Source organism: Nipponia nippon, unplaced genomic scaffold, assembly GCF_047370975.1.
Source record: "Nipponia nippon isolate SJK-2023a ecotype South Korea unplaced genomic scaffold, ASM4737097v1 scaffold_9, whole genome shotgun sequence".
In the NCBI taxonomy this organism is placed as follows: Eukaryota; Metazoa; Chordata; class Aves; order Pelecaniformes; family Threskiornithidae; genus Nipponia; species Nipponia nippon.
The window spans coordinates 3436346-3445275 of record NW_028262413.1 but is presented as its reverse complement, the minus strand read 5'-3'; positions in this window follow the sequence as shown (position 1 = coordinate 3445275).

The window sequence follows — 8930 nt, the reverse complement described above, 5'->3', positions numbered from 1 at the left end:
TTCAGTAAAGGGCAAACATAGCAAGGAAACACATGATGATACTGGGCTGCCTGGTAAGACAAACACCTGGTTCCCCGCCTTCTCAACCCTTCAAATGACTTCTACAAGAAACAAGATGTTTTCCCCCCAAAAAAGTATCCCTGTATGGGACCCAAGCAGAGCGCTGACGGTAGCCAAGAAATACATTCAATAGCTGCAATATCACTCCCTCGTTCAACTTCTTGCCAGCCCAGCAGTGCAAAGGTGATGCGAAGGTCCCCCCAGAACAGCAGCTTTCCTCCCCACAAAAGAAAGCCCAACCACATTAAGGCTAAGTAGGAAGGAAAGGCCTGTGTCAGAGCAGGACAGAAACCACAGGTCATGCTACAGCTTCTCCTCAGCTCTTATCCTAGTAGACCCCAGTGCCCACCCTGCCCAGGTGGATCTGGAAAACCGTCTTGAGATCCTAGACAAAGACAGACAGACTATGCCACGTACATATTCGCGTGAGCCAGAGCTAAAACACACAGGTATGTCGGCATTGCATCAGAGCCTGCTAACCTTGCTGTAGATGAGGCTTTTTTTCCTGCCCAGCGGCAATCCTTTCATTGCCACACCACCACATGCTTCCAGCTCCAACTTCCCCAGCCCTGGGGAGCAGGAAGGTCGGCACTCTGTGCCAAAGGATGAAACGTTGAAATCCTCATCCGGCGGAGATTAACTTAAGGGAGAAGGGATAGAGCATGCCAAACGCAGTGAGCCTTAGATAAGTGCTCATTGTCTTCACTGGGAGCTGGGTTTGAATAAGAAGTTCAGGATTTGGCAGACTGCGTGTAAAATGTTGCAGAATGACTGCTATGTGCATGCAGCTAGTTTTCATGCATAATATATATAGGAGCATACCATATGTTTAAAGCATCAGGCAATCGGGCCAATCTTGGATCATATTATAAAGCTTTCCTACAGTGTTGCATTTGTTCTAAACAGATGCATTTCTCCTTGCCTCCCTCCTCTCCCCAGCTTTCCAGCCTGCCAACACTCACTTATAAAGAAACCAGGTGTCCATCTTTAAAAAAAGAAATAAATCAGTATCCAAAGGAATTGGTCCAGGAAGAAAGTAAGTGCCCATCTCTGCTATTTTTGTTTCAAACAGGAAATATGTTGCTAAACAAACTAACAAATGGACAAACAAGAATCAAAACAAGAAAAAGGGAGACATGAAAACTCATAGGAATTAGGTTCTGAATTCTGCAAAGGCAAATGCTAATCGCACCAGTCCTCAAACATACAGAACAGATGAATTCAACAACGGAAAGTGAGCCAATGATAGCAGATATGCTCTGGATGAAACATGTCCTGCATTGGTTATGAGAAGGGCTGGATGCTCTTGTCTTTAAAGTGTATAGTTTGATTTTATATTAATTCATCATCAGCATCACAGATCCCAGGGTCTCGTCTCCGCTCATTATAGGTGCTTTGCATATATGGTTGGAAAAGAACCACCATCTGATTTGTCTCGTTGCTGCTCTCTGCTGTCGCTGTGTTACCCTGCTAGGGAGCTTTTGGCAGAGCCCTCCATGTATCAGGAGCTTTGCCGGGCCCTGGCTCAGCCCCAGCGGGTGCCGTGTGCCCTGCGCCAGCGTGAGCGGCTCTGTCGGCTGGGAGGAGAGCCCAGCGTCTCCCAGCATGCTGGGTGTTGGCAGTGGCTGGGCAGGGATGTGGAGGAAACCCAAGGCCAACTCGCCTTGTGCACATCACCCTCAAGTGAGCAAGAGTAGGTCTGTCCTCCTGCAATGCCTCAAGAGACATTGCCTCCATCAGTCTCTGGTGGAAGAGCAGAACCACCTTGCAGGTGAAAGCCAACAGGCTCAGCGGCAGAGCAGCTGGCAAACACTTGCAGCTGGCTCCCTATCCTTTACACGGAGTTCCCTCCACTCGTGCGAGCTCTTAAGGCTGTGTTTTATATCCTAATTAAACTGAAAGAAAAGGAATTGGATAACAGTCTAAAAGATTTGCAAGCTACATCTATTTCAGAAAATGACTCGTGTTCCCACTAGTGTAGCTCATCAGGTCCAGCACATGCTCTAATGTGTGGGACTAATAGATTTGTAACAGTGATATCTAATATGAGTCTGTTCCGGTTACATACTTATCATGGGTCCTCGCAGGCTTTCCATCAAAGCTGCTGAATGAAAGCACTTTTTATTAAAGAAAGAGGGAAAAAAAAAAAAACCCTCTTTGCCCATAAATTGCTCAGCACATTAACAATTCACTGAGGCAAGGTCATATTTCTCTTACATTAATTTAGATCCTTGGAAAGTTCAATGAGATGAGAAGACAAGACAAAACACAATAGGCTGTGTCTTTGGCTGCCATGAATCAGCATTGCTTCCCATCAGCTGAGAATCCAACCATATATCTAGAAAGAGCTATAGGAAATATATAACAATTTCTTTACAGTCTTGGGGGTCTGGTAATGATGATCCATAGGTTGCTTTATTACTTGAGAAGGAAGGGAGCGACTACAAGGACAGATGACACTTGGCAGGTGAAAGAGGGTTTTACAGCCCCATGGGAAAAGCCCTTTTGATTTCAGCGAGCTCGAGTTTGTTGGGGGTCACCACAGTTAAGTGGAGGAAAATATTTTGTTGCTTTATTTCCAGGCAGTATTTCAGTGGGACAGGTCCTGATGCCAGTCTCAGGCAGGAGTAGGACGTGACAAATCAAGTCGCAGAGGGACAGGCTTAAGTGAAATATAGTCACGATGCTGCTGCTCTGCCTCTCAGTTATCTCCCATCCGCTGCTCTGAACAGCAAGGAAAGCTGCCAGCTCTGAACCCTGTACCGTGCGCTGTCCCTTTGATACCGCAGATCTCGCCTTCATGTTTACACCCTTCAGATATTTTTAGGCTTTTTTTCCACACACAGACGTACGCGTTGTCATCTTGTAGCCTCGTTTAGCAGTTTGAGGCTTCCCACATAAATCAGTTTTTCCAAACTTCTGATCATTTAGTGATCAGAAGGCAGAAGGGGTGGTCTGGTCGCTTTTCTTTTAGCTTCCTCCCAGGTCTCATTATCTGGTCACGTTGCGGTGGCTGGGACCAAGCGTGTGGTTCATTTTGAGGACAAATCAGAACCTCATAGGGAAGGGCTGTTTCCTTCCCATGGCACAATTTGCCTCCACGAAGGCAGACAATTTTATTTGCAGTAATATACTATTTCAGACTGATCTCCAATTTGTCATCTGCTGGCACCTCAAGGACCCTTTCCGTACCTTACCTGGAACTGGTGGAAAATAGGTTGTCAAAACTGTTAATTTCTGATATAGTTGGGGGGGGTGGTGGTGGTGGTATTCCCTCAAAATACCTTATGGTTTAGGATGAATTCTTTTTGATAGAGGGAGCTTGCTTTTTTAAATTATTTTTTACCAATCCTCTCCCCAGGGAAATAAGGTTTTAATATGCTTCACCTTGAGGCCTTCCAAATCTCTTCTTTTTGTGGATTGTCTCAGCTGTTTTGGATAGCATTCCTGTACATACAAATATTTGGCAGGTTTAACAGCACACAAATATCAAATTACAGTAACGGATTTGTGGGCACGCTCTGGTCCAACTGGACAGACAGCTAAGCACTATAAAGTGTTCTGTCTAATAATTACTCCCATAAAATTTCATTCTCCATCGTGGTCATGTTATCCAGATCAAATCCTTGGTCCTTCCTTAAAAAGATTTCTCAGAACATGCTTGTTTTCCCCCTCAGGCACCATTAAAAACAAGCCACCCCAGACCATGAAATAGAAATGCATTCACCCTATTATTCTGGGAAGAAAAAGCTGTTTCAGGCCAAATCCAATTATGTATTATGTTTGTAACTTCATTCCAGAAAACCTTTGGAGCCAAATAGGTCCATGTTAGCCATTATGGGGTGTTTCTTAGCAAAAAATCTCCTATTGCCGTAGTCACTCCTCCCCATCCCACCCTTGAGATGAACTCTGAGAACTGGCAGATCCAAGTTGGTTGTTGACACAAAGGTAAGAAGTTGGGCGGTTGGGAGCAGCATAGCAATTACCCAAGGCTTGACAAGATCTCCCCACTTTGCCCACCTCTGACTCCCAGCACTTCCCAACATAAGAGGCAGCTCCCAGGGCAGCGACTTCACAACGAGGACCCAACCGTGGGTTAGCGTTTCACTCTTCATCAAGTATTAAGCCCGTCACTTTACATGAAAGCTCTTGCTGCTGTGAAATGCAATCCTGCCTCTTTATGGGCTCCGTGGATTACGGAGGGTGGTGGGTAACCATAGAAACGATGTTGTAAAACAGCGTGGGAGCTGACGTGTAATAAAGTGCTACTGCCATGCAACACCTGAACAGAGCCCTTCAGGAGGAGTCATTATGGAGGTGCTTGTAACAGGCTTGAGCAGGGATGTCCTGTGCAGAAAGTCAAGCACGGGCTGGAGGATGGATTTAGCATGGGAAGGCAGGTACCAACCATTAATGCAACTTAAAGTCCTTAAATTAAAGCCCAGAAACCCACTATATTTACACTGTTTTTCATTCAGCTTCTGAAAGGAGCAGGTAATGCTGAGCTCTGCTCACTGTCCCCACACAACTTCGGGGCTGTGTTCACCAAAATCTCCTACCAGCGTGTGTAGGATCCTGCAAGCCTGGTCAGGATTTTCTGGAGGAAATCCTGGCTCTTCTTGGCTTGTTTCAAAGACCAGTTCATGGATGGAGGACACCCTTCTAATTACACAGAAGCAAATAAATATGAGATATCCTAGAAATAATGGTATTCAGTAACCTAGAGTAACCTGCAGAAGCAGGTTCACAGATCAACATCATAAAAATATCAGCTTCTGTTCTTTCAAATAGAAGTTGAATGCCAACACTGCTCCAACAGAGATGCCACGCCAAGGAGCTTTCTGTCTTAACACTGAGCTTCCTGACTGTTTCTTTCAAGACATTCCCATGAATCTCAGTAGACTGTGGGGACTGTAGAAGGTACAACTATAAAAGCCATGGCTTCAGGAGGAGAGGAAGAGCATATTGCTCTTCTTCCACCTCCAGTATTCATCTGCATTGGGGTCAGTCACCATCTGGACCTGAGATTTCAAGCCAATATTATTCCTTCTCTTGCCCATCTACATCTTCAGCAGTAGAAAACAGTGATGCTAATGCAGCATGGTCCTACACTGACACTGGTTTCTGTTTGTGAATTCTCCTACACACAGGACATGATAATCTTGGACTTGATGATCTTAAAGATCTTTTCCAACCTAAACGGTTCTATGATAATAAATCATACACAGAGCACGCTGATCGATTCCGGCAGAGCAGTATGTTAGTCTCCAGGGCCAACAAACCAGCACATAAATAAAGTTTCCTTACTCAACGTGCTATGCTGCAATAAAAAAAGTTCTTCTGCATCCCAGGCAGGTCATTTAGCCTCCTGTGCAAGGAGAATGTCAAAAAGATACACATGTAGGCATTAGGAAATGCTCCCACCTGATGTTCTCAAAGCGAGCTCTCCAACAGCTCAAAGTTCCCCCTGTAGTTCTCCTAATAATTAATGGAAAATAGAGTCCTCTGGGAAAATTGTCACCGGGTAATTAATAAAAAATGAAAACGAGAGAGCAAGAAGAAAGAACAAAGATGTTGCAGAAAGTCTGCAAATTGAAAGAGGCGGACTTACAGTTGTGATTTCCTTCCCAGTCTCAGAGGGAACGTAAAGCGTGCTCCACATTCATCAACGGCTCACCCAGGGCTCTCCGCTTCTTCCATTCACACTTCTGAAACAAGAGACATTGTGATGGAAGTGTTCACTCCTTGCCACATTTCTCAATGGCTCTGCACGCACAGACTTGCTCGCACAGACAGGGGAATGGCTGTCAAGGACGAATCTCCAGAGCCCAGTGGGGATCTATAACCAGGCGATCACCTGAAAATAAAGGTCTTCGTTTATTTTCTACCTGTGGGTTCAATCTGCTTATCAGTTTGGTGGGGGTGGTGCATTAAAACCCAGTAAAGATGCCCTTTCTCCAGCAAAGCAGTGATGAAATGTCCTTTTGCCTCAGCATCTCTGAAAATGCCTCCCCAAAGAGTGAATGCTCTTCCTCATGCTCAAGCATGTTTATCTCACTGCTCCTAAGGGAGACTAGAGAAGATTTTAAAAACACCCCAAACTTTCAAGGTCAAAATTGATGTCCTCTTGGGAAATGGGGCTGAGAAACGATTGTTGAAATGCCCAGCTCCCAGCGCTGTCTCCACCTGCAGGTTGCCAACACCAGTGCCTGAGCTATCACAGTTGCTGGGGAATCCTGAGGGAAGAGGATGAAGATGGATGGTCTTATGATTAAGCCAGAAGACAGGGATTCAAGGGATCTGGCATCACTTATAGACCTCCTGTGCTGACTTTGGGCAAGTCAATTAACCTCTCTGTGCCTCTGCTTGCCACCTGTAAAATGGAGATAAGAGACTTCCCTACAGCACAGGAGTGTTCAAAGGAGACTTGTGCGTTTGACAGATGTTCTTGTCCGATGCCAACGGGAGTCATGAGATTTCATTGACAGGAGAGTGATGGAGTAGAGAAGACCCACTGCCATTTGGGGTTACGTAGCTTTGTGAAAACTCAATAGGTATCCGTTCTGCTTCCCTCGTCACCTCCTTTGCACCTGTCTGTCTTCCAAGGCACGAATGCTGTCTCAACCAAGCACTGGCTCCAATACTAGCCGTGGGAACCCACAAGTCTCATAGGATCCTTCCCATCCCTCCACAGGGGCTCAAGCGGATCAGCAAGGATTTTTGCCACTAAAATAAAAGTAATGGGAGTCTCAGAAAAAAAGCTGTAGAGAGGTCAGTCCTGCCTTACCCCTGTGAGTGTGGAAGTGCCCGAGATGAAAGGCTCTGCTGTCCTGGGTCCCACTGCCCTTGTGCCCGCAGGGCACCCGGATAAATCCCTGCTCCTGGAGGGGCATCCTGTCCATTGCAGCAGTGCGAGAAGCATCACAGCTGGCCTGGCTTGTCCATCTTCCCCACCACGCCACAGGGGCTCGCTAATCCCTCCAAACTCTTCACAGCTCTGCAAACAAGGGAACATAATTTGCCATTATATTTTTTGACTTCTGGATTTTTTTTAAGACATCAGAAAAGAAAAGCATTCCTGTGCTTTCACAGAGAACGCTATATTTCCCCTACCAGCTTCACAAGACAAGTTAAAGCATCTAATCCCGACCCTGGCAGAGCCTGCCTGACCCTTCTCTGCAAGGCTTGGGGGAAGGATTTCTTTCCCTCTCCTGTTGGTTTTTTTTTTTCTTGTATTAAAATCCCATAGTGTTATTAAAAGGAACTGTTCAATTGCTTTAATTGGCTCAGAAGATAAATTCTTCCCTCAGCCTGGGGGTCATGGCCATCAGCAGCTATTTATTAGCTGCATTGATTGAGAATAACAGCCTTTAAATGGAAATAAATTGAATTCTATGGCAAAGAGGATTCCATACAGGCTATTAATGTAAGACAGGGAGCTTAGCAGTTTTATTTTTTATTTATTTGTTCCCCTCCTCAGCTCCTAGCTATCCTCAAGCTCCCAGCTACTTCCCATGTCTCCCACCAGCCATCCCCTCCTCACCATGGGGATTTCCTTACCTACATGGGTGACAGCAGGCGCAAGGGTGATGGTGATGATTGAGACTTGGATGAGCTCAGGGGGGCTCCAAATCAGGTCTCCAGGAGCCGGTGGAGGAAGGAGGAGTGATGAAGAGCAAGACGAGATGGTCACATGCATGCACAATAGAAATGAGAGGGGAAGCAGAGCTCTCCCACTGTCTCTGGGGCATTTTTATTATATTTTTGCCTTCTTCACTGCTCAGGGATTGTCTTTGCCACTCCCTTGTTGGATCCAGAATGCATTTCATGGTGCTCGCCTTCATTCCAGAGTTTAATTCTTTGAGATTGTTACTTGTAGGCTGTTAATTTATTAAAACCAGATCTCCCGTATTACTCTGGAGCCCAGAAGAATCATTGCCTTCTATTAAAGGCAGTGGCATGTGCCCACTTGTCTTTTTTCTCTTGTCATCTCTGTAATTTCAGCCCTCTGCTAAGATGGAAAACTCCCCCTACCAGCTAAGCATCCTCCACAGGGTGGGTGGGCTGACGAACAAATACAGGAGACAAAAACTCACTCAGGGTGTAAACAGATATAACTTCTCTGATGACCATGGAGGAGTGTGTGATTGCACTGGAGACACACAAAGGCTCTAAGCTGTTTGGGTCGTGTTTCCCCAGGTGAGATAAAACGTGAAGTCAGAGGCTGCTGGCGACAGACGGTCACTGGAGGCATCATGCAGACCAAATACGACATCATGCATTGGCATCAGGCAGATGCCAAAATATGATGACAGATCCCCGCTTCTTCTCAACCACCATCTTTCCAACAAGTCCTTCCATCTCCCCAAGGCTGCCCAGCTGCCTTCATCATGCCCTTACTCTTCCCTTCCTTGGCAGCCCCATGCACACATCTGATCCTACAGAACTGCTCAATAGCATCTGAAATGTGGAAGCAGCATCCCTTAAGGCAGTGCCTGAACCTGGTTTTCAAACTCATAAAGGAAGGAAATCAACAGACAATTGGGAGATGGAAAGTCACCATATATTTGAGATACTGCTGTGTGGGGTGTCTGCCCCTCTCAGACGGTTTTCTGAGAACTTGCCATCATAAGAGCCAAATACCCCTCAATACATTACAGATATTAGAGTCAACAACTCACACAGCCCCCTTGTGTCATGGCACAGCCCATATTTTAGACACGCGGTGTGCAGTCTCCCTCGAAGTTGGGTGCCTCTGATTTATATTGTCACCTAGATTTGGCACTGAGCTTCACAGATGTAAAAGTGCAAGCCCAAACATGAGATAAAACCATCACCAAATGCTGGGACGAGGCACTGGATCCAGCCCA